The sequence below is a fragment of the Pogona vitticeps genome, chromosome 4 (assembly GCF_051106095.1).
Source record: "Pogona vitticeps strain Pit_001003342236 chromosome 4, PviZW2.1, whole genome shotgun sequence".
NCBI lineage: Eukaryota > Metazoa > Chordata > Lepidosauria > Squamata > Agamidae > Pogona > Pogona vitticeps.
In genome coordinates this window covers 126,571,954-126,597,205 of record NC_135786.1, presented here as the reverse complement: position 1 = coordinate 126,597,205, position 25,252 = coordinate 126,571,954, and the positions used below count along the sequence as shown (strand labels likewise).

The 25,252-nt window shown below is 39.6% G+C and overlaps 1 long non-coding RNA gene across 1 annotated transcript in view; it reads left to right on the top strand.

Moving 5' to 3' along the window:
* Positions 1–19,382, top strand: part of LOC110089843 (uncharacterized) — a 34,812-nt gene extending 15,430 nt beyond the window's left edge. Inside the window, exons 2-3 of the long non-coding RNA XR_012086636.2 lie at positions 17,305–17,344; positions 19,242–19,382. This is a non-coding gene — a long non-coding RNA (uncharacterized LOC110089843). The remainder of the gene's footprint in view (positions 1–17,304; positions 17,345–19,241) is intronic.
* The last annotated feature ends 5,870 nt before the right edge of the window (positions 19,383–25,252 follow it).

The following is a 25,252-nucleotide window of genomic DNA, read 5'->3' as shown; positions in this document are numbered from 1 at the left end:
CTGCAGAGTGAGGAACTCAAAGGTTCTCTAACTGGCAATCCTCAGGGGAGTGTGGGTGGAGGGCATTCAGGCTCTCAGATCTCACTAAGGGGTGAATGTCTTGACATGCGGTGATTGTAAAGCATTTTAGAGGGATAATCTGTTTTTAGTTCCAAATGCAGAAGTTGGTTAGTTAGGGTCACAGGATTGATTCACAACACTGTAAAAGTAAAACCAAGGAAGCTATAATCAAATGGCAGAAGTTGGTGACAAGTCACCTAGATATACACAAAAATCCTGTTAGAGATCAGTTTAATCAATTTGTGACAGAGAAGATTGCTGTCTTTGCTAATAAAGCAACCACTCTCAAGAAGAAAAAGTGTCTGTTTAGATAAGTCGTAGGTCATGTAATGTTATTCTCTCTAGTGGGGTTTTACTGGAATGACAGAAATTTATTTTATTAGGATTAATAGACTAATTAAATTGCATATATAATTATAGTATTTTATAATTAGAACCCTTTGCAAGTTGAATGTTTGTTGCTGTTCTTATTATTAGTTTGTGTTTATTGTACCTGAATTTGAAATGTCTGAAGAGTTCTTCAATAAAGTACCTGCCTGCCTTCCTTCCTGCCTGCCTGCCCACCTGCCTACCTGCCTGCCTCCTGTGTTGATATTCAGATATAATCTCATTCAATGTTACATGCATATTCTACAGTATTTTATAATAATGAAGAGAACCCAGTGGTAATATACTTTGGTGTCTGTCTAGATAATTTCCCTCATTTTCACCTCCCGTGCTGCCTGCTTCCACGCTATATAATAGCATACATGATCCTATTATATTTATAATAATGCCTTATACTGGCACACTGGCAGTGTCCCACACAAATCATTTACCCATTAGTTAATTTCTACGCCCACTACATTTCCATGACCAAAAGGGATTCAAACTCAGGTCTCCCGAGTTCTAGTCCATTACTCTGCTCACTATAAGTATCCATCCTGTTGTTAGCCTCATCTAAAGAGCAGAGGAAATCCTCAGATCTGTTGAGGCGTCCGGTGGCTTGTTCTCTAATCTTAGGTTGTCTAATAACTGAGCTTACCTGATGCCAAGTGAATGAGGAGATCTTCAAATTGACCATTTGATCATATGAGAAGAGGTACTTGATTGTTGCAATAGCCTCTTAATCTGTGAAGGCCTATCTTTGTAAAACATTTTTTTTCACTGCAGAGGTACAAAATAACTCTTCCTCAGTCTAACTCCATGAAGTCTGACCCTGTCTAATACCTAATTCTGCAATATGCTAAATTTGGTATACCTCACAGTATGTCCAAAGTAGCTGGATTCCCCAGCTGCCTTCTCTGACCTTGCAGTAACAGTGATGTTGCTGTTCTCGGGTATTTCTTTTTAAAAATAAATGCATCAGTTCCATCCAATTCCATCTGCCATTTTCTGAAAGTTGTACTATCAATCAGTCAGTCAGTCAATCAGTCAATCAGTCAATCAATCTACCTACCTACCTACCTTCCTACCTCAATGGGATGGTTACCTGATTGAGCCATACGTTGGTGGTCATGATCTGCTCACGTTCATTCTAGGGCAGAAGAAAAAGAAAGATTGCTATTGAACATATGGATAAGACACATCCCGAAGAAATCATATATGAATCAGTTCAATGGTTTTTGCACCAATGCACTGTTGTTTTTGTCTGGTGGTGGTTCTCTTGGCGGGGTATAAATGCAGCTGCAACAGATGAAGTATAAAACCCTTGGTTTCCTGACCCCAGTTGTTTTATCCAGCGAATGGTCTTGGGTCTTCTCTGGTAGGCCCGGTCTAAACCCCACCCTGCCAGGATTAAAACACTTCACCCGATGTTGGTATCATGCCTCCATATCTTGTTCACAGGAGCTGTGACTTCTGGCAACGGGTGATTTCCTTGGTGGGGAGAGTATAAAGGCAACTGCAACAAAGGCAGTAAAATAGATTTGTCTTCCTCACCCCACTTGTTTTGTGGGAGGAAAGGTCTTGGGTCTTTTCCTCTTTTTAGAAGTTGTTGCCAAGCTGTTTTCCATGATGACTCAATCCAAGAAACGAACAGCTCCAGCCGCAAAATTTTGAATCTACTTGCCAATGGAGCTCCTGATAGGCCCTGTCTAACCCCCTGGGAAAGCCACCTCCGCCTCCAGAGGACTCCCTGGCCTTCCCTGTCACCTATCTCAGTCCCCAAACTGTTAGGATACTTTACCTGATGTTGGTATCATTTGAGCTGCCTCAAAGGACTCTGGGAATCACAGCCCCACCTCAAGCCTAGAGAAAAATATTGCAGGCAGTCAGGGAACTTCTTTACTCGTGCGGTGCAGGAGGAGGAAGGAGAGGCGGAGCGGCTCCGGATCATTCACCGTTGTTCTTGTTTCCTGGTGATTCCCTTGGTGGGGTATAAATGCAGCTGCAACAAAGTATAAAACCCTTGGTTTCCTGACCCCAGTTGTTTTATCCAACGAAAGGTCTTGGGTCTTCTCTGGTAGGGCCGGTCTAACCCCCCCCCCCCCGGGAAAGCAGTGTCTGCCTCCAGAGGACTCCCTGGACTTCCCTGCCACCTATTTCAGTCCTCAAACTGTTAGTATACTTTACCTGGTAATGATGTTATGCCTCTGACTCTTTTCCCTGTTTGGAGTTGTCATCAATTGCCAGCCCTGCTGGTGATTTCAGTGGAGAGACACAAATGCAACATAAGCAGCAAGTTAGAATGAACTTCCCTGCCCTGGATCTCTTGCTCGAGGAAACATCTTCTGGGGTCTTTTCCTCTCTATTGGTTATGCTGACAGCGGGCCTCTGCTGCTTTCCAGATTCTTGTCTCTTGAAGACAACATGACTGTACCTCAGAGAGGGGCAAAAAGCCTCTGCTGGACCAGATATTTATAAAGGTGATGAATTGCATCACAAAGTGGGATGACAAAGTTTGGTCAAGGTATTGTTACCCGACAGGCCAAACATGGCAGGCCTGCCTTGTTTTCCTTACTGGTAGCAAATTGGAAATAAGGACATAAATATACAGAAAGCACTTGTCTTTGCTTTGGAACCATCGTTTTTAAAATTCTTTGGACTGTTGGGTCCAAAGCTTGGAAGGCAGCCCATCTAGGGGAAGGAAAACTCCAATTTCAAACCTCCACTGCCTTGTGGCTATATCCACCGATGAAAAAGACTTCAGGAGTTAACTTCAAGGCAAAATCCGGAGCTCCGGAGGCAGTTCGTGTCATTCTGTCAACTCCTGCGACGTCGCTGAAACCAGTTGTATTGGCTCTTGCCTTTCCATTGGAGTATTTCAGCAACATGGAGAGGGGGGATTTGCTGCTTGGGTAACATCCTCCATATTATTTTACTCAGGCTTTGTGCCCTGGAGAGGACACTCCAGCTTTGTGTACAGCGTCAAAACACTAGACACTGTTCCAAGTCCTCCATACAGAGCACGTTACCATAGTCTCTCGAGACTGAAGGATGCCTATGATGAAGACCCAGAATTCTCAGAGTAAGCAAATCAGGGTAAGATCATCACTTTTGCCACTGCAATTCCGCTCAAAATTTAAAGTATATGTTTGCTCCATTCTTTCTTTTCTGGGCTGGATCTTCTCCAATTCCTTTGAGGTTAAATTTAAACAAATTGTTTGGGTTCTTGGTTATAGTTCTGCTGAAATATTTGAAGCCTTTATTAATAAGAGGGAGTTGCAGTGTTTAGGAAATTAGGATGTGTGTTGGAGGTAGTATTAAAGCATACCGTCTCTCATTTTTGAAGTTTACCTTGAGCCCTTGGGAACATTCCTACTGTATTACTCAACATCAAAATCATGTCATCCTTATACAGGCTAATGACATGAGTCAATCCTCTTATTTTCAACCCCTGCATGCCCACACTTGCTCTTATGCATGAGGCCAGAAACTATTACCAAGCTGAGTAACAGCGGTAAGAGTGGGCATCCTGGTCTGTGGGTTGAAAAGTCTAACTCTTCAAAGTCTTGATTGCATTGAACAGTATATTGAGTATAAAACAGATATAACTTTAGGTTGAAAATTATAACATTCCAAAGATTTGATGAAGATTTGCCCATTAATGCAGTTGAAGGTCTTATGGAAGTCTAAGGACCATTACTGCTAAGAAGAAATTACTCTTTCTATTATAATTTATTATTCAGAATAAACTTCTGATTGGGTCCGCAATAGATCTTTGTGGAAGGAAACCAAACTGATCTGAATGTATTATATGTTGTAACTGGCTTTTAAGATGAGAATCCTAAACCAATATAAATAATCAATTTTCCATATCTAAAAGCAAAATAGGCCTATAGGATTCCAACAACACAGAATCATAGAATAAATGAGTTGGAGGGGGCCAATAAAGCCATCATGTCCAACTCCCTGCTCAGTGCAAGAACCCAAATCAAAGTAGATCTGACAGATGACTGTCCAATTTTCTGTTGAATGCCTCCATCATTGGAGTACCAGCCACCTCCCAAGGTAATTGGTTCCATCGTCATACTGCTCTAACAGTTAAGAAGCTTTTCCTGCTATTCAACTGAAATATGGCTTACTGAATCTTGAGCCCATTATTACCTGTCCTATGCTCTGAGATGATTGAGAACAGCTCCTGCCACTTCTAGGTATTACTACCTTTAAAATACAATGGTGCCTTGAGTTGCAAACTTAATTCATTCCGGGTGATGGTCATAATTCAAGTTGGTTGTAATTCAAAGCACCATTTCCCACAGGAATACATTGAAATGCGATTAATCCATTCTGGCCATTTTTTGGTCGTGTCTCAAGGCACTGGTTGTATCTCAAAGCATTAGTTCCCATAGGAACGAATGCAAAAGTGGTTAATCCATCCACTAGGGGGAGACTTTTTTAACTAAAATGACCTCTAAGGATAAAAAAAAAGGCAGAAAAGTAGGGAGGGAGGGAACAATGGGGAAAAGAGGCCTCTTTGTTGACCAACAGTTGACTGAAGGACAAAAGGAGGGAAAGCAGTTCAAATTCCCTGCCTTTTTCCAGTTGTATCTCAAAGCGCTGGTCGCAAGTCAAAGCAAAATTTTGCGACCGGAGCTGGTCATAACTCAAATTGCTCACAAGTCAAGATGTCTGTAAGTCGAGGCACTTACGAAGATATTTGAAAAGTGCTATTGTATCTCCCCTCAGTCTTCTTTTCTCAAGGCTAAACATACTAGTTTTTTCAGGCTTTCCTCATAGGGCTTGGTTTCTAGGCTCAATCACCCTTGTTGTCCTCCTCTGAATTTGCTCTAGTTTGTTAGCCTCCTTCTCAAAATGAGGCCTAACCAATGCCAGACAGTACCTCACAGATTTGAAGACTATACTTCTACTAATGCATCCTAAAATAACAATTGCCTTTTTTACAGCTGCATTGCACTGTTGGCTCATATTCAGCTTGTGATCTATAACAAGTCTAAGATCTTTCTCATTCATAGTATCACTGAGCCAAGTATTCCCCATCTTGTAACTGTGCATTATTTTTTCCCTAGTTCCCTCTGTGGTTTTAGGATTACTGCCGCTCTTATGGGCATTGAGGTTTCTGGTTTCTGGACTCCCACAAGAATAGTGTTGAAGAATCTTTTAAATTAATAGAGCAATTATAAGATGCCCCAATAAACCCATCTGGCTCTGGAGCCTTATTTGGCTTAAGTTGTTTAATATTTTCCATCACTTCACCTAATGTTAAAGCACGCTAAATCCTTTCTACTTCTTTACTCAATTGTTTCACCTCCTTTTATGTCTGATACCATCTAATACTTTCTTAGTGAAAAGAGGCATTGCAATAAATATCTTCATGGAGTTCTGTAAAAGCCTTCAAAATCTTTTGTGGGTCCAAGGATTTCTCACACTTTCTGTTTATTACAGTGTGTCATTTTCCCCTCCTTGGTTTTAACCTGTTACCTAACAACTTGGAACCCTTTTCATCAAATTCATAATTATTTTGTTGCAAGTGCAGCATCCCCATCATAGTTCTATTAACATCTAATGCTTCCTTCCCTTTCCTATCTAATATTTGTTTGAGTTATTTTATAGAGAAGAATCAAAGAAGTGCTTTTGCCATTTTCCATCTCGTGATTTCTGAAACAGAGGAATCTCTCTTTCAAATAAAATTCTTAACTTTTCCAGAGATTTGGTTGATTCAGTATGGAAGTCAAAAGTCCATTCTAGCTAATATATTTAAATTGAAAGATACAATTAGAGAAGCACAATCTGTTACTTTAATTAATCCCAGTTTGGTACCTGTGGTTTTATGTATTGCACCTTTTGTAACCAAAATAGAGTCTAATCAGGAAAACACTCCATGTGCTGCTGAATAATAGGAGTGGCTGTATTCCCTAGAAATGAATTCAGCCCCGGCTTCGTATAAATTACATGACCTCAACAACCAAACAAATTTTAAAATGAGATTTGTGTCTTGTATTATTCTCTCCTCCTTTTCATCTCAGATCAGTTCAAAGGTTTAATATTAAGACTTTCTTGAGTTAAAATCTTGCATGTTCTATTTAGTATCCTCCCATTATTTTCTTATCAGTGATATTTTTCCTCCATCTCCTAAATGTCTTTTTAAAAATTTTTCTTCTTCTTCTTCTTCTTCTTCTTCTTCTTCTTCTTCTTCTTCTTCTTCTTCTTCTTCTTCTTCTTCTTCTTCTTCTTCTTCTTCTTCTTCTTCTTCTTCTTCTTCTTCTTCTTCTTCTTCTTATTATTATTATTATTATTATTATTATTATAATTATTTATAAAGTCCATCCATGCTTATTTAACATCGTGTCACCTGGGTTCAGCTTATAATCATTTGTTAACACAACTACAATACATATTAAGCTTTTAATCTATACAACATGCTTCTAACCATTGATAAAACAGGTTCCATGTTTTATAATATCCTGCATCTTCCTTTCCTTTGATTTTCAGTGTCAGTCTCTCCATTTCTGCACAGTCCAATATCTTTTTAATTATTTTTGATCTGTAGGTGTTTCTTCATTCTTCCAATATTATGCAAATATAATCCTTGCAGCTCTTAAAATATGCAGTGTTAAATATACATTTTGTTTATCAAAGTGCTCTGTTATTATGCTTAATAAAAAGAGTTCTGGCTTAAAATCAACATTTTTTTTGCTATTTTAACAAGCCATATATGTATTTTTGTCCAAGTTTTTTTGCTTTATCACAGGTCCACCAAAGGTGATAATAAGTTCCAGTTTTTTATGACATTTCTAGCATTTACTTGACTGGTTAGAGTACATTTTAGCTAACCTATTGGGTAGTAAATGTATAAATTCTCTTTATAAGATGTTACCATTGTCATTTTATAGTTTCTAGACCACAATTTTTGCCATTTTTCAAAGTCAATATTATATCCAAAAATGTTTCCCATTGAACCATCATTTCTTTCACTTGTTTGTCCTCCATTTTCCAATTTAAAAGAAATGTATATATTTTCCTAATTAATCTGATGTTTACATTATTTGGTCAAGCAATGTCTGTTCTTTATAAAAATCATACATTTTTGAATCCCTTTCATACTTAGATTGTATTTGCATTATCGGCCACCACAATGCGTCTAATCCCTGGTCTATAAGGTCTTCTTTCAGTTTTAATCTCCTATCTATATCTAACATATCTGTATAGGTATAATTTTGGAATTACTCACTATAATTGTATTCTTTATGATTTTATATATGTTATATTGATGTGTTTTTATCTATGTAAGCCGCCCCGAGTAGACACTGTCTAGAGGGGCGGGGTAAAAAAATTCCAATAAATAAATAAATAAATAAATAAATAAATAAATAAATAAATAAATAAATAAATATTTTCAAAATTCAGAAGATTTGGATGAACAAATTCTTCTATAGGTGAAACCCAGGCTGGTTTTTTTGTGTACATTTACATTTTTTATTTTTCCCCATATTAAATACAATGAGTTTCTAATATAGTGGTTTTGGAAATACATGTGGATTTTAGCTTTCTGATACCATAAAAAGGCATGCCAGCCCAACTATCAATCACGCCCCTCTAAATACAAGTTTTTTGTTTTTCAGACTAATCCATTCTTTCAGCCACATTAGGATATTTTTTTCCAAAATTCATAGCTTTTATTTTCTGTATCATAAATTCACAATTCATATTATCAAGTTACATAAAGTGTTCAGTATTTTTTTTTAATTTCTATCTTAACTAATACCAATAACCCTCTCACTATTCACTCTTTAAATTTTCTCTCTGTCCCAAACCTTCTCTTCCAACTTCTCTCTTCTCTCTCTCTTCCTTATCTCTTACACTCTGCTACAGCCCCCTTCTATAAAGCTGGCTCCACTTCCCAACAACTCCCATTGGTGCAGGCTAATGCCATTACATATATGGGAAGGCAGGGTGTCCGCTACATGAGGTATTTAACTTTTTTAACTATTTGTAGGTCTGACCTCTCTGAAAGCTTTTTTTTTTTGTTTGCTGTTAAATTTTTCACTATACCTTTAGTTTTTACTTTGTTTATCTTCAATTCTGCTACTTCCCTGAATTCATCAGTTTTCTCTAGTAGTCTCAATGTTCTTTCCAACAGATCTTCCAAAATGGACACCAAATTGTCTGCGAATGCTTGTAATTTATAATTCCCATCCTTTATTTTAATGCCTTTGATTTCTGGATCATTCCTCACATTCCTATTTAATACTTCCAAAGTTAATATGAATAACAATGGCGAGTGCGGACATCTCTGTCTAGTGCCTTTTAAAATATTAGTATTATCCATCAATTCACCATTTAGAATTACTTTAGCTATTTGTTCATTATAGATTGTTTCAATTACATTTATGAATTTTTTTTTTCAAAATTCATAGCTTTTATTTTCTGTATCATAAATTCACAATTCATATTATCAAATGCTTTTTGGGCATTCAGAAAGATTAACTCCATTTGTTTCTCTGTATGCACCTCATAATATTCTAATATGTCTAAGATTATCCTTAGGTTGTATCTTAGCTGTACTTTTGGCTAAAATCTATTTTGGTCTGAATGTATGACTCCATTAATTTTTTTCCAGTCTTTCCCCTATTATTATTATTATTATTATTATTATTATTATTATTATTATTATTATTATTATTATTATTATTATTATTATTATTATTATTATTATTATTATTATTATTATTATTATTATTATTATTATCCCGCCTATCTGGTCGGGTCAGGACCACTCTAGGTAGCTAACAACAAAAATACTACTACAATAAAATTAATATATAAACAATTATTAATAATAAAACATTACACAAAGTGAAAGGAACGATAAGAGAGGGAAAGGGTGTCAGGAGTGTCAGGGATTATCATTACTGCAAAGATTGTATAGTCCACATTCAATAATGATATTGGTCTAAAAATGTTTGTATGCATTGAGTCCATGTCTTCTTTTCGTATTAAGGTAATATATGCCTCTACCCATATCTTGCGTATTTTAGCTTCTAATAGAACTTAGTTGCAAACCTCTTTCATTGGTAGGCTTAATATATCTTGGAAGGATTTATAAAATTCCACTGGTAATCCGTCTGGTCCTAAGGTCTTATCATTTTTTTGTTTTTTAATGGCTTCTATCACTTCATCATTGTTATTTTCTCATTTAGGAGACATTTAATGCTTTTTGGTACTTAAGGGAGGTTTGCTTTTTTGATATATTGTATTGTTTTTTCAAGGGAAAATTCTTGGTTATCATACAGATTAGCATAGTATTGTTTAGTTTTTTTATTTTCTATTTTTGATATTGTTAAGTCTCTCTTTTCATCTTGTAGCTTCTTTATTAATCTTTTTTTCTTTTTTCAGTCCATCAGATAGCCATCTTCCAGGCATTCTCAAAGAAGTTTTGTTTAGCCCTTTTAACTTGTTGAGCTAGTTCTTCTGATTCTATTAAGTTTAACTTATGTTTTATCATGTCCATTAAGAATTTTCTTCTGTGGTTCATTTTGTAGTTCTAGCTCCAGTTTCTTAAATTCTTCCTTCAGTTTTGTAAGTTTTTTTTCTTTATTCCTTTTGGCTATATATGGCATGGCTACTCCTCTGAAATACCGTAAGACGTACCTCTCCATAAGACACACTTCATTTTTAGGGGAACAAAACAGGAAAAAATATTCTGGCAATTTCATCCCACTGGGCCCACAGGGGTGGGGGTGGGGGACCCTCCAAAGGGTCCGAGAGTGCCTTCCAGGACCCTTCGGAGGCTCCCCCACCCCCAAGGGGCCAGTGGAGGCAAAATTGCCAGCTTCCAGGACCCTTCTGGCGCTTTCTCAGGACCCTTCTGAGGATCTTTCTGAGGCTTTCTCAGGACCCTTCTGAAAAGCTTCAGAAGGGTCCTGGAAGCTGGGAATTTTGCCTCCACTGGCCCCGCGGGGGGTGGGAGTGGGGGGAGCCTCCTGGAAGGCACTTTCGGACCCTTTGGAGGCTCCCTCTGCCCCCGCAGGGCCAGCAGGGGTGAAATTGCCAGCTTTCAGGACCCTTCTGAGGCTTGCTGCCCCGCAGGGGGTGGGTGGGTGGAGCCTCCAAAAGGTCCTGGAAGGCACTCTCAGACCCTTCGGAGACTCCACCTGCCAGTTTTAGAAAGATTTGGTAGTCTCATCATGAGTACTGTAGTTTCCCCCAAATGGCCTGCTACACTATCTTTCCCACCTTTTAGTTATTCAATTATAGTCAGTATATCAATAATATCTCATCATCAATACTCATCAATAGTACCTTATCATCACAGCTCTATATTCAGTTCATAAGGTCACTAATACAAAACAGGGGGCCACTTTTACTATTTGATATAACAGAGCTTCAAAGGTTATTTCCACTCTTTGCTAGCTGGGGTGGCATTCAATCTATTCAATTCACAACACAGGATTAAGGTCAATTCCACAATTAATTATATGTAACTAGTCTAAGAGGCAGCTCCCCAAAAAGAAGAAGAAAAAGAGAGAGAAAGGGAATGAACGAACGAACGAACAAACAAACAAACAAACAAATAAATAAATAAAATCAGTGTTTGAAAGTTTTGGATATTGTAAGGTTACTGCTAGGAATATCTGCTGTTATATAATTCTGTAATTATTCCAAAATACAACTCCCCCCGAAAGAAAAGGATCAATATTTAAAGGTTTTGCTGTTCCAGGGTTCAGTTCTTGAGGTTTTTCCAGTTCAGTTCAGAGTCTAAATTCACATGGTGTATGTATCCAAATTTGACTGGATGGTCTAGGGCAGCGGTCCCCAACTTTTTAAACCCCACGGACCGGTTGGGGAAGATGGGGCACCCCCTGCGCTTTTGTGCATATATGAAGGAGCAGGTGCTCTGTCTCACTTATGTGCATGTGCAAAGGAGTGGACGCTCACTCGCAAGGGGCACGCTTGCACTCGTGTGCATGCTCAAAGGAGCGGGAGGGTGCTCATGCAGCCGCGCACATGCTCCTGAGCATATGCAAAGAGTGGTGCAGCACTTGAGGGCACTCGTGCAGATGCACGAAGGGGTTGGGGAGTGTTCACACAGGTGCAGGGGTGTGTGCGCAAAGGGACTGTGCAGGGGGAGTGCGTGTGAGGGTGCGGGTGGGGAGGTCTGTTTCTGCAGCCCAGTCCAGCTAAAGCCATGGATTGGCACTGGGCCATGGACTGGGGGTTGGAGACCTCTGGTCTAGGGTCTTTAATTGTAAATCCAGCTCAATCAAGTACCATCAAATTTCTTATTTACAATCCAAGAGTTAATTGTCTGTAATTAATTCAAACCGCAGCTCCCAAAGGGGAAAAACAGGCTTTTAAAGTTTTAGCTGATCCAAGGTCACTACCAGAGATATCCGCTGTTCTTTGTCTGGGCTCACCACCAATTCCACAGTTTAGACACAACAAAATTTCAGAGTTTGCCTCCACTCTTTAATGCCCAGAGTGATGGTTTCCTTAGTTCCTGATCTACATTTATTGAGTTCATAAAACACCAATTACAGTGGTGCCTCGCATAGCGAGGGTTAATCCGTTCCGGATTAACCCTCGCTATGCGAAAACATTGCTGTACGGAACGGGGAAGCCCATTGGAACGCATTAAACATCGTTTAATGCGTTCCAAATGGGCAAAAAACTCACCGTTCAGCGATGTTTCCAGGGTCCGGCAGCCATTTTCGCACCCTCAGTAAGCGAGGGCAGGGCGCGAAAACGCTGCGTGCGGCCATTTTGGGGCTTTTGGTGGCCATTTTGGAACCGCCGATCAGCTGTTTCCCCGACATCGCAATGCGAAGATCAGTAAGCGAAATGCTTACCGATCTTCGCAATGTGAGTTTTGCCCATAGGGGCCATCGGTATGCGATCGCATTTGCGATCGCAAATACCTCATCGCTATGCAATTTCATCATTCTGCGGTGCGCTCATTAAGCGAGTCACCACTGTAGTTTCCCCTTTTGCCTTCCCAAAATTCCAACAAATGCAAATTAATATCTTGTGGGATAGATTATTGCTGTTGTCTCCTTAGGTGGTGAGCCCTTGGGAGCAGCAAGATGCTCCTTTGTTTTATTTTGCTGTCGCTTTCCTTTCTCCAGCTAGGGGACGGCTTAGAGTTCTTCTTTTCTTTTAAGGGGTTATTTTGGCTGGGAGTGTTGATAGAATTATTAAAACAAGAAGAAAAATATTCTCACACAAGTTGATAATGCGATATAAAACATCCAGAACTTAGTGGTTACTTGTCCAGCAGCTGATGACTTGGACAAGCCACAAGCAAGCAGGTATTGTCACAACATCAAACTGGAAGTCCTAAATGTCTTATGAAGGAATAATAACTGGCCTTTATTAGGATTATAAATTTGGGCTACCAAAGTGGAATAGTTCCATTATAGGCGCCTTCACTTTAGGATCTTGTGAATTTTAAGCAATTTTAATTCGAAATTGGAGTGTGATGGGATAGCCACCCATCTCCCTTTTGTTGATCCCTTTGCCAGATGTTATCCGGGATTATGATGATGTCCTTTTGGGTCACCTTGTGTGTTTCTTTTAAAAATAGTACTGATGGATTAGATTTCTTAATGGCCCAAAAGAGAGGCACCTTTTATATTGGATTTCCCATTTTTTTCACATTGAGGGTTAATGTAAGAACGGCATATAAGAACTTAGGTATCCTGCCTCCCCCTTTCAGTTGTACAGTTTTTAAATTGTCACATGAAATCCCCTAACCCTCCCCATGTTTCCCAACTCAGACCATTCGCTAATTCACACAATATTTTTAATCTATATTAAAACATCCTCTATTACAATACTTCCATTTTGCAAACTTCCAAGCTGCGTCTAACTGTTTAAAACAAAGTATCAGTTAAGTTCTAACCCTATTTCACAACCATTGTATAGCCCGGAGGCAGGGTTATTATCAATTACATGTGTTTAGTATTGTGTAAATAAGACTGCCGCCCCCAGGCTTATAGATATTGGTGGATCTGTACTTCCATGGTCGATTACTTTTTTACTTTCCTTGTCCTGGAGGAAACGTTTAGTGTTAAATATTTTTTGTAAGTCAAGATGTCAAACTTCGGACATTAAGCATATTCCATAAATGCCATATATGCCTTTACAAAACAATTAAAGAAAATCAGAACTTAAACATGTCAGTTATGACTCATATTTTCTTGCCTGGGCATGTTCACAAAGCACATTGTACAAATGATGCCTTCTTAGAGGCAAACCTGATTCTGGTTGTTGCTCGCATTTATTAGCTCCCCTTCTTCTGCTGATACAGTGGAGCCATCTTTTATCCCTTCTGGTAAGTCTTTCTTAAACTCTTGAAATAGGACCATCATTTCCAGCTTAATAGATGATAACAGCCCTCCGTTTTCTATTACTGTATATATAAATGGAAAGAAAAGCCCCATGTGTATGCATTCTTCCTGAAGATGTATGGTGAACAGGCAAACTGCCCTCTGACTTTGGAGTGTTTCTGTGGCCAGATATTGTAATATTGGTACAGTATTTTGCAATCATTCTAATAAAGATCTTTAGTAACTCTGACCAATCTAAGGATTTCTTTCTTTGTAAATTGCATGAAGCAGATCATGACATCTCTGGCGTTTTTTTGTATCTTGAAGTCTTGGGCCAATGGCTCAGTGAGCACATTCAAAATCTTCAACATTAAGGGAGAGATCTGGCCATAGGAATTGAAATCATTGAATCAATGGAACCTATGGAGGAGTTGACCCACTAAAGTGTCATTGATTCAGTGAACCTACTCTAGTGCAATTTACTATGCTAAACAACAGGATTTTGGCTATTATCATAGAATTATAGACTAATGAAGGGGATATAAGTCCATCCTACTCATCAATGCAGGAATCCAAATCAATATATATAAACAGATGGTTGCCTAATTTCTCCTTGAATGCTTCCAGCACTAGAGTGCTGATCATCATCTGAGGTAATGGATTCCATTGTTGTACTGCTTTAGCAGGAAGGTTTTCCTGATATTCAGCTGAAACATGGCTCTCTTTTTTTTGCTGTTTTTAGCATCTCTTGTAACCTCAGCTCATTCACAGCTTTTGCATCCCTGCAATTCTTTGCTAGGGACGTGATGGCGCTGCGGGCTAAACCGCAGAAGCCTGTGCTGCAGGGTCAGAAGACCAGCAGTCATAAGATCGAATCCACGTGATGGAGTGAGCTCCCGTCGCTTGTCCCAGCTCCCGCCAACCTAGCGGTTCGAAAGCATGCAAATGCAAGTAGATCAATAGGGACCACCTCGGTGGGAAGGTAACAGCGTTCCGTGTCTAAGTCGCACTGGCCATGTGACCACGGAAGATTGTCTTCTGACAAAACACTGGCTCTATGGCTTGGAAACGGGGACGAGCACCGCCCCCTAGAGTTGAACATGACTGGACAAAAATTGTCAAGGGGAACCTTTACCTTTACCTTTAATTCTTTGCTACCTGTCTGCACTATTCCTTTGCAGCCCTCCACTTCCTGTATGTGTCCTTTTTATTTTTGTGAAGCCACATCGGTCTTTTTTTACTGTCTTCCACCTTTTTTTCTTGTTGGAATTGTTTACAGCGTTTCCTTTAGAATTATTCTTTTTAGAAACTCCCACCCATCTTGGATGCCTTTTCTTGTCTTCTGCCATGGTGCCTTGTTGTTCTGAGTTTATTAAAACTGACATTCCTAAAATCCAGCGTGCATGTGTGGCTTCACTCGCCTTGTTTGCTTTGAAATTAAGAACGCAAGCAGTTATGTTTGAAAGCAGGCATGTAGTTTTTTAAAATGTTGATCTACTAATTGGTGTATTTTTGTCTGGTAATCTTACATGTTCCTCTTATTTGAGTAAGTTACTTATTTATTCTCAATTATCACAGTCTCCTTTTAATAGCTGAATTGTTTCTGTGAGTTGCAGTATCTCTAACTCTTTGCCTCTTTAGGGCAATATCCTGTTCAGTATGTGAAGTTTCCACAGTGGTATGATAATATGCCAGTTGTGCAGTCAGATAGCACAATCCAGCTCATGATCTCACACAACAGGAATCTTTTTGAGTTTCCATGCATTTCCTGAACATACTGATGAGAAGGCTAAAAGATTCAAAGAATGCCAGTGTTAGAAAGAGTTTCTAACTTGTAACTCTCTTATACAGTGGTGCCTCGCTATACGCTTACTCCGCATGATGTTTTTTCACTTGACGATGAGTTTTTCGCAATCACAAAATTATGTTTAGATGATCGGTTCCCCGCTTCGGGAACCGATTTTTTGCTACACGATGATTTAGAAACAGCTGGTTGGCAGCTCTCAAAATGGCCACCCGCTGTTTCCTAGACCTCATTTCGCAAGACAGGTACTGGAAAATGGCCGCCCTATGGAGGATCTTCGCATTTCGTGCAGGTATTTCCCCCACTGGAACGCACTGACCAGTTTTCAATGCATTCCAATGTTTGTTTGTTTTTTTGCTTCACAACGATTTCGCTCTACAGCAATTTTGCTGGAACGGATTATCGTTGTGAAGCAAGGCACCACTGTATTAGGCAACCTTCTGCTTTAACTATGCAATATGAAAAAGGTTTTGTCTCATTCCTATCATATTCACTGGCAATTAATTCATAAAAGAAAGGTAGCAATTTCAGGCTGAATGGAATGTGGGAGGATGGCAATGCCACATCCAATACCTACCATAAAAAGAAACTGATAATTAAGAATAGGATGTCTCTTCAAAATCTGCTGCCTGAGGTTGCTATCTTACTTTGTCTAGTGCAAGGCCTGGCCCAAATTCACCAGGATGGTGACATTTTGGTGGTGGGTGTTCCATGGGAAAGAGTTCCCAAATAAAGAAGTGTTCCAATTATTTTGATGTTTTAAAAAAAACATAGCGATGTTATAAGTAGTTGGTGATCGTTTGTCCGTAGACTTTCTGCAAGGGCCACTAAAGGTACTAAAGGTGACTGACCAAGAGAGGCCTTTCTGAATTCCAGGAAGGTTAGTCCAGGAAGTCCAGGAAGGCCTTGGCATCAAATAGCCAACATCTGAGAATTTGTATTGGAAAAGGGTCTTCAGTTCTTTATTGCAATATTAACTATATAATATTGTGCCATCAAGTCAATTCTGACTTATGGCAACCATTTTCAGAGTTTTCTAGGTTAAAAAGTTCTGAGAAGTGGCTTACCAGTCCCTTCTGTTGGCCTGTACAGCTTGCTCAAGGCCACACAGCCTGGCTCTTCTGGAACGCACGGTGGGGAATTGAACCCCCAAGCTTTGACTCCCCAGCCAGATGCTTAATTCACTGAGCTATCTCGTCAGTCCAAGAAAACAGTCTTGCAGGGTAAAACATAAATGACTGTCAAGTTTCAAGACAAAGGCTTGACATTGTACCATACAGTCCACATACATCAGCAGAAGAGTTATTATAGAGCTATATGTGATAGCACTGAAGTTACAGATCTGTTCTACGAAATTCTTTATTGTGTGAGAAGAGCTGGTTTCTGTTCTAGACCCCAAGCCTGTAGACCACTATATATTCTGAGTGAACAACGCCCGTCATTTTAAACTACTGTGAGGCTTATCATTAGTGTTATGGTCTCATTATGCACTGTATCTTCTCTAAATAGGTCTTTGGTCCTGGCAACTATGGTGTGTTCAGGCAAGGGAGCCATTCACTTGCATTAAATTACTGCAACTGAGACCTATCTGTTAAAACTTTCCATGCAACAGGATCCATATTATGTGGGCTGCCATTGTTCCATTTTGTCTTTCCTGTTTGAGCTTGACACTTACCTCCTGACCATGTAGATACTTTCCATAATATATTATTTTGTTTCATTTTATTTCAGGGTCCAGGTCCAGAGACACAGTGGATCTTCATCAAGCCCAGTGAGTTATCCGTGTTTATTTCTTGTTTTACATTTTCCATGTACAGTGGTGCCTTGCATTACGACGTTAATTCGTTCCAGCGAAATCGCTGTAGAACGAAAACGTCATAATGCGAAAATAAAAAGCCCATTGAAATACATTGAAGCCCCTTCAATGCATTCCAATGGGCTGGAAACTCACCGTCCAGCGAAGATCCTCCATAGGGCGCCACTTTCGGTGGCCATCTTGCAAGGAATCTGTCCCAGAAAACAGCAGGGAGCCATTTTATTCACCCGGCAGCCATTTTGAAACCGCCAATCAGCTGTCCGAAAATCATCGTTTTGCGAAGAATCGGTTCCCGAAGCAGGGAACCGATCATTGCAAAGCGAAAAACCCCTATTTAGACCATTGTTTTGCGATCACAAAAAGATCGCCGTAATGCGGTTTCTTCATAATGCAGTGCAATCGTAAAGCGAGGCACCACTGCATGTCCTATCCTATTCCAAAAGTGGGTGGCATTTAGTTTAAAATGGTCCCTCTCTTGCTAAGACACTTCTGCTCTCTTTCATTGTCCCACTGCCTTCTTGGTTTGATCTTCTCCATGGTGTCATCCCAGATAGGGAATGCTCTCTCTTTAAGAGAGAGAGAGAGAGAGAGAGAGAGCATTAGGTGGTATCAACCATAGCTGGTATCAACTTTACTATCATATCAGTGTCAGTCATTTATAATAGGTTGTTCTTCTGTGGAGTAACTGATTAATTCATTTATCAGGTCCCTATTTTACACACAGATAAACAGACATACAGTATTTATGCATAGAGGGATCAAAGCTGGTGAGCAGTGCCACCACTTAACCCTGGACAGTCTTGAGCAACAATTAATTAACCTGACCTCTAAAAAAAGCCAGCTGCTTCAGATGGAGGTGCTTGGTCTGCAGACCTGCCGAGGCTTCAGGATCTAAACACCTCCAAACCTGAACTGACCAATAAAATCTCTGGAAATTCCTTTGCCCGCTTTAGGATTAAAAATCCTGTTTATGGAATTTAGTTGTTGCTTCTTTGTATGTATGATCTTTTTAGCGTGTTAAGTTTTACATATCTGTTTTTATTGCTTTCTTCATCTTTGTCAGCAGTTGGGGTAGATACTTGTATGAATGTTAATGTCTGTGGGATTTTTCTCTAGCTGAATGAGTATTATCTGGTCTGAGGTAACAGAGGTTAGAGATAGCCTGCAATTAAACCTGAAAGCTCAGTAATACGGTGCAAAATTGATGGTGCTGATATTGGTTAAGGCAGTCTTTTCCAGTTCATGAATTTAGAATTCAAAAGTCCAAGCTAAACCAAGCTTAATGGCAGATGTTTTTCATTATTTAAGGATTTTCCTGTTCTAGATTATTTCTAATGTCTGTTTCTGGCCTTAGTACAGAACTAAGTTTGCAATGACTGTAAGTAGATATTTTGTTACTATGATTTCAACTCTTAAAGAAACCAGAAAACTTTTTAAAAAGTACTCTTACAAAATACAAAAAGAATGCCATTAAGCACCCAAGCTTTGGATATTTCATATGATCGCTGAAAATGCAGGCAGTAGGGGAGATGGTTGGTGAGGGGAAGAATACATTCACCAGGGTGATGCATCTGAATCACAGCTCTGCCCAAGTTGCCAGCTGCAGTTATTTGCACCATCAACAAACACTGAGTGACAAATTTAGCATTCTGCACAAGCTCCCGCTTGGGTCCTTTGTTTTCTTCTTTTATAGACCTTTCCACTTTCTACTTCCTTTACAAATTTAACCCTTTGCCCTTCAAATATGACCTGAATAGCCACTGATGTTGTTGAAAGAGCATTCCCATTTGGGCACTGACATATTGATGCTTTCTTTCTTTTTTTGGGGTGCGGTGAATTTCTTGCACTCCAGATCATTCCATTGTCTACAAGAAACCCATTGGCATTAGAAGGAAAGCTGGCACGATGGAAATCAACGTTTTGAAAGACTCCATTCCAATCCGCTGTGACGGTTTCTACTTGTTCTTCCTGGAGGGGACCATCTCCCTGCAGGGAGCAAAGGCCCCACTGATACTCAGGGTTTATCGTGACCCTCAAGATTCTTTCCTGAGTATAAATTGCAGTGACCAGAAAACAGAGGTGCAAGAAACAATTGTGCATGAGTTTCGTTCCAGTGATGAAGTCTATTTGCAATACGATGGAAATGAAAACCCAAAGAATGAAACCTCCAGACAAGACCTGACATTGAGCCTCTTCATGTTAACACCTCGTACATATTGTTATCCTGAAAAGTAGAAGTCACGGAGTGTCTCGTAATCTCGCTACACACTAGGAGCCCAAGCAGTTGAGTACAATGTCAAAACTGATTCTGAATTATTCTTGTCCAACTTTGGCTCTCACTTGATGTATTTGAGAAGAAAAATAAACCAGCCAGTTAACAGAGAATTGGACAAAATGCCTGCAGTTTGTTTGTTTCTCTCTGTGTTTCTGCTTGTATTCTATTATATGGCATACCATTGGTGTGGGGCTACTATCTTGTTTGCTAGTCTCGGGATTTTTTTAACAGTCTAGTTTCAGATCCAGTTTTAGACTCTATGACTGACAAATTATGCTGCGAAATGGACAGATGGTTTGGGTGTCTCTTGGATTTTTCTGGACCTTTCAGTGGTATTTGATATCACCAGCTATGGTATCCTTCTTCAGATGATGCCTTGTTTTTTTAAAAATACAGTTACAGAATCTGGTTTTGTAGATAACATGAAATAGACTAAACTCTGGTCTAGACTGGTCCAGCCTCCATGCCTACACTATGTACAATATCCGTAGCCTAGATATTGCATTTCATGCATCTGAAAAAGTAGATCCATGAAAACTCCTAATGAAATAAATGTTAGTCTTAAAGGTGTCATCATATTTTGTTTTTTGCTTTTGTTGAAACAGATGACCATGACTACTTCTCTGAAAAGCTATTCACCCGTAACATTCAGCATGTACATGGCCTATGTACACTGTACATAGATGGCAAATCTGTATGTAGGGATGGCAAATCTATATATAAGGAGAGGTCTCTGCAGGATAGGTAGACCTGATTTTGCCCACTGAACAGCATGCTGTCAGTGGAAACTGATGAGACAGAATAGTGCAACCATTGCATTGCTGCTGAAGATTGATTAACAATCTTCTTGGTTAAGAAGAAACAGAAATAAGCAATGTTTGGATTTTGAGTAAATGCTCTTTAAAAAAATTCAAGCAATTGCTGATTTTAAAAACCCACAGAAATATGCCCTATTGTGTTTTGTGAGTCTAGCATAGGATTGTGCTGTCTGGAAAAGGTATTGTTTCTACTTATATTTGAAATGTTAGTAACCTACTCTGTTTTTGTAGTATTTACCAGCCCAAACCTATAACAACTCTTTGAAAATTGAATAAAGTCACTAATGAAAATCAAACTTTTTTTGCTGTCTGGAATGATTTTAATAAGAATTGAAAAAGAGAAGAGAAAGCAAGGACAATCCTCATAATGATACAGCTTAAGGTAAGAGTTTGAACATTCCCTGCACACCCCAACACCCCACCTACCCCAAACAGAAGCTGGAGTTGAGTGGCTCTAATAACTATTCAGGAATATAGAATGTTGTCTCTTCTGAGGCTGTTTTGGGTCATTCTGCTGTTTTTTGCAACAGATCTAAATAGGTCATCCTGGCATTTGTGTCCATACATGGTTGGTTGATGGATGCACTGAGTTGTTCCAGTACTGCCTGTCTACATACATCTGGAATTGCTCCCTGAAATCTTACTCCCAACATCTGGATCACCCTGCTCTGTTTGCCTGTCTCTTTAGCCTCATCCTACCTACTCAATTCTCTACCTGTCCACTCTTTTCAAACCTTCACATTTTTACTTATTCACTTATTTCACTGTGTGAGTTCATTAATGTTTTCCTTTTCCTTTTTAAGATCTGAGCCTTTGTGCTATATTGTTTAATCAGTGCTTGCTTTTGGAATGAAACAACACCCCTGGGTGATGAAATGTGTATTAGAAGTAGATAGAAAAAAAAGGAGAAGTATTGTTGCATATTAAGAAAAGGGAACAAAAGATCCTCAGAACAAATAGAGTGGAGTCATGCTGACCTTCTGTAGCATATTGTGGTACTGTGATGTGCCTTTTACTCTTATATAAGTACTTAAATTTATGCTATGCAAAAATAAAAGAAAGGGAGATAGAAAATAGGAGGTTGGAGGGAGAGAGAAACTGAAGGCAGCAGGGATGTTGGTAAATCATCGGATCTGAGACCTAAGTCCAAGTCTTTGATATCAAGCCCAAAGCCCAAGTCCCTATTAAAAACAAGCTTTCCCCCCAGAAAAACAAGGGAAGGATGGGTGGGTTCTGTGTGGGGAGGTCTAAGGCTTGTGAAACATCTCACCCTCATGCTCTGAGTTGTAGCCAATACAAAACAACAACAGCAGCAGCAGCAACAACACTGAGCCTGCCTTGTCGTCCTTCTCCTCTCCACCCCACCTTCTCAAAAACCCACTCTCTCCTCCTTTGTCGCTTGCCACCCTTTGCCTGCCTCTCCTGCATCTTCTGTGAGCATCATAAGGCATCTTCTGGGTTTATGGTGTCCTTCATTAAAAGAATGAAGGACTTGAAAATGCAACTTGGAAAAATGGGTCCAAGTCACAAGTCAGGTCGGAACCACTGAATAAACATCCTCATCAGTCATTCAGTCAGTCAGTTTATTCTCACAGTGATTAGACCAATCATACAAAAAACAAACAAACAAACAAAGAACCTTTACAGATTTACAAAATTCAGATACTGAACTTCATAAAAATTGGCATTAAAAGACCTTTTAAAATCTGGCATTTAGTTTCCATGAATTTCCGAGGCAGAGAATTTCTGCCATACAAAAACTGGCTATTTGGTAAGTGATTTTGGGGTTTATGTCAGAAAGAAGAAACTCAAGTCTACATTTTTCTGAATGGCCAGGAAAAATAGTATATATATTACTGGGGTGATGATCTTCTTACATGCCACCTCGTAATGCTGGGAAGTGGAGAACACGTGTTCTATAGTCTCAACCTCCATTAAGGGACAGGTACAAAGCCTATTGTGGGCAAGCATCCCATAGAAGAAATGGAGTAGCCCTCATAGTCAACAAAAGAGTGGGGAAAGCTGTACTGGGATACAATCTCAAAAATGATACAGTGGACCCTCGACTTACGGAATTAATTCATATTGGAACGGTGGCTGCAGGTCGAAAAGTCTGTAGGTCGAGGCTCCATTGACCTACAATGCATTGAAAACCTATTACCATATTTTTCGCACCATAAGACGCACTTTCCCCCCACAAAACAGGGGGGGTGGAAAGTCTGTGCGTCTTATGGAGCGAAGAAAACAGATTATATTTTCCTGTTTTCTTCTCCTAAAAAATTGGTGCGTCTTATGGAAAGGTGCGTCTTATGGAGCGAAAAATACGGTAATTCGTAACCAGCCATTTTTGTTCCATTTTGGGGTGTTTTTTTTCCGGTCTGTAGGTCGATTCTCTGGCTGCAAGTCAACCCTAAATTAATCTGTAAGTGGAGTTGTCTGTAAGTCAAGGGTCCACTGCAGAATGATTTCAATATGAATCCAAGGCAGACCTTTCAACATCACAATAATCCAAGTGTATCCACCAACCACTGATGCTGAAGGGGCTGAAACTGACCAATTCTATTAATTTTATTTATTTATTTATTTATTTATTTATTTATTTATTTATTTATTTATTTATTTATTTATTTATTTATTTATTTATTTATTTATTTATTTATTTATTTATTTATTTATTTATTTAATATCCTGCCTATCTGGTTGGTTAAGACCATTCTAGGCAGCTTACAGCATAAAAATACATAAAAGTATATATATAAAAGCGTTTTTACATACTAGAAAACATGTTCAGCAAACAATGGGGAAAGGAAGAAAGGAAAGCATCAGGAATTGACTGGAGGGAAAGCCTGCCGAAACATCCATGTTTTTAATTGATTTTTAAAGATACCCAGTGAGGGAGCCACACGAATCTCCGGAGGTAGGTTGTTCCAGAGGTGAGGACCCACCGCCGAGAAGGCCCGATTTCTTGTCTTTTCCTTCCGGACCTCCCTCGGCGTTAGGCACCTCAGCCTCACCTCCTGGCTCGCACGAGTGACACGGGTAGATCTTGGTGGGAATAGGCTTACAACACCTTTTAGAACTGACACCAAAGAAAGATATTCTTCACATTATAGGGGATTGGAATGCTAAAGTAGGAAGTCAAGAGGTAAAAGGAACAACAGGTAAGTTTGGCCTTGGAGTTCAAAATGAAGCAGGGCAAAGGCTAATAGAGTTTTGTCAAGAGAAAAGGCTGGTCATCACAAACACTCTGTTTCAACAACACAAGGGATGACTCTACACATGGACATCACCAGATGGGCAGTACCAAAATCAGATTGATTATGTTCTCTGCAGTCAAAGATGGAGAAGCTATATACAGTCAGCAAAAACAAGAGCTGGAGCTGATTGTGGCTCCCATCATCAGCTTCTTATAGCAAAATTGAAGCTTAAACTGGAGAAAGGAGGAAAAATCACTGGGCTAGTCAGGTATACTCTAAACCAAATCCCTAAACCAGTGGACGTGAAGAAAAGATTTAAGGAACTAGATTTGGTGGACAGAGTGCCTGAAGAACTATGGATGGAGGCTCGTAACATTGTACAGGAGGCAGCAACAAAAAACCATCCCAAAGAAAAGGAAATGCAAGAAAGCAAAATAGCTGTCCAATGAGGCCTTAGAATTAGCAGAGAAGATAAAGGAAACAAAATTCAAGTAAGACAGGGAAAGTTACAAAAAACTGAATGCAGACTTCCAAAGAATAGTAAGAAGAGACAAGAGGGCCTTCTTAAATGAACAGTGCAAAGAAATAGGAAAAAAAGAAAAGAATTGAAAGCCAAAAACTAGAGATCTGTTCAAGATAACTGAAGCTATTAAAGGAACATTTTGTGCAAAGATGGACATGATAAAGGACAAAAATGGGAGGGACCTAACAGAAGCAGAAGACATCAAGAAGAAGTGGCAATAGACACAGAGGAATTATACCAGAAAGATCTGGATGTCCTGGACAACCCAGATAGTGTAGCTGCTGACCTTGAGCCAGACATCCTGGAGAGTGAAGTCAAGTGGGCTTTAGAAAGCATGGCTAACAACAAGGCCAGTGGAGGCGATGGCGTTCCAGTTGAACTATTTAAAATCTTAAAAGATGAGGCTGTTAAGGTGCTACACTCAATATGCCAGCAAGTTTGGAAAACTCAGCAGTGGCCAGAGGATTGGAAAAGATCAGTCTACATCCCAGTCCCAAAGAGGGGCAGTGCTAAAGAATGCTCCAACTACCGTACAATTGCACTCATATCACACATTAACAAGGTTATGCTCAAAATCCTCCAAGGCAGGCTTCAGCAGTATGTGGACCGAGAATTCCCAGAAGTACAAGGTGGATTTTGAAGGGGCAGAGGAACTAGGGGCCAAATTGCTGACATGCGCTGGGTTATGGAGAAAGCCAGAGAGTTCCAGAAAAAATCTACTTCTGCTCATTGACTACGCAAAAGCCTTTGACTGAGTCAACCAGAACAAACTATGGCAAGTTCTTAAAGAAATGGGAGTGCTTGACCACCTTATCTGTGTGAAGGTGTAGAGAGAGAGAGTGTGCCGTCCGCAGAGAAGACAGAGGAAAAAGAGGATGGAAAGAAAGAACAGCTGGATAGCAGTGAAAGTAATAAAGAAGAGAGGAAAGGGTTAACAGAGAGAGAGGGGGAGGTAAAGGTGGAAGTGTGCTTGGCTGAAGGGGAGTGGGAGGAGCCAGAAGTGACAGTTGGAGGCAAGGAGAAGGAGAGAGAGGGTGTTGTGTGGTTTAG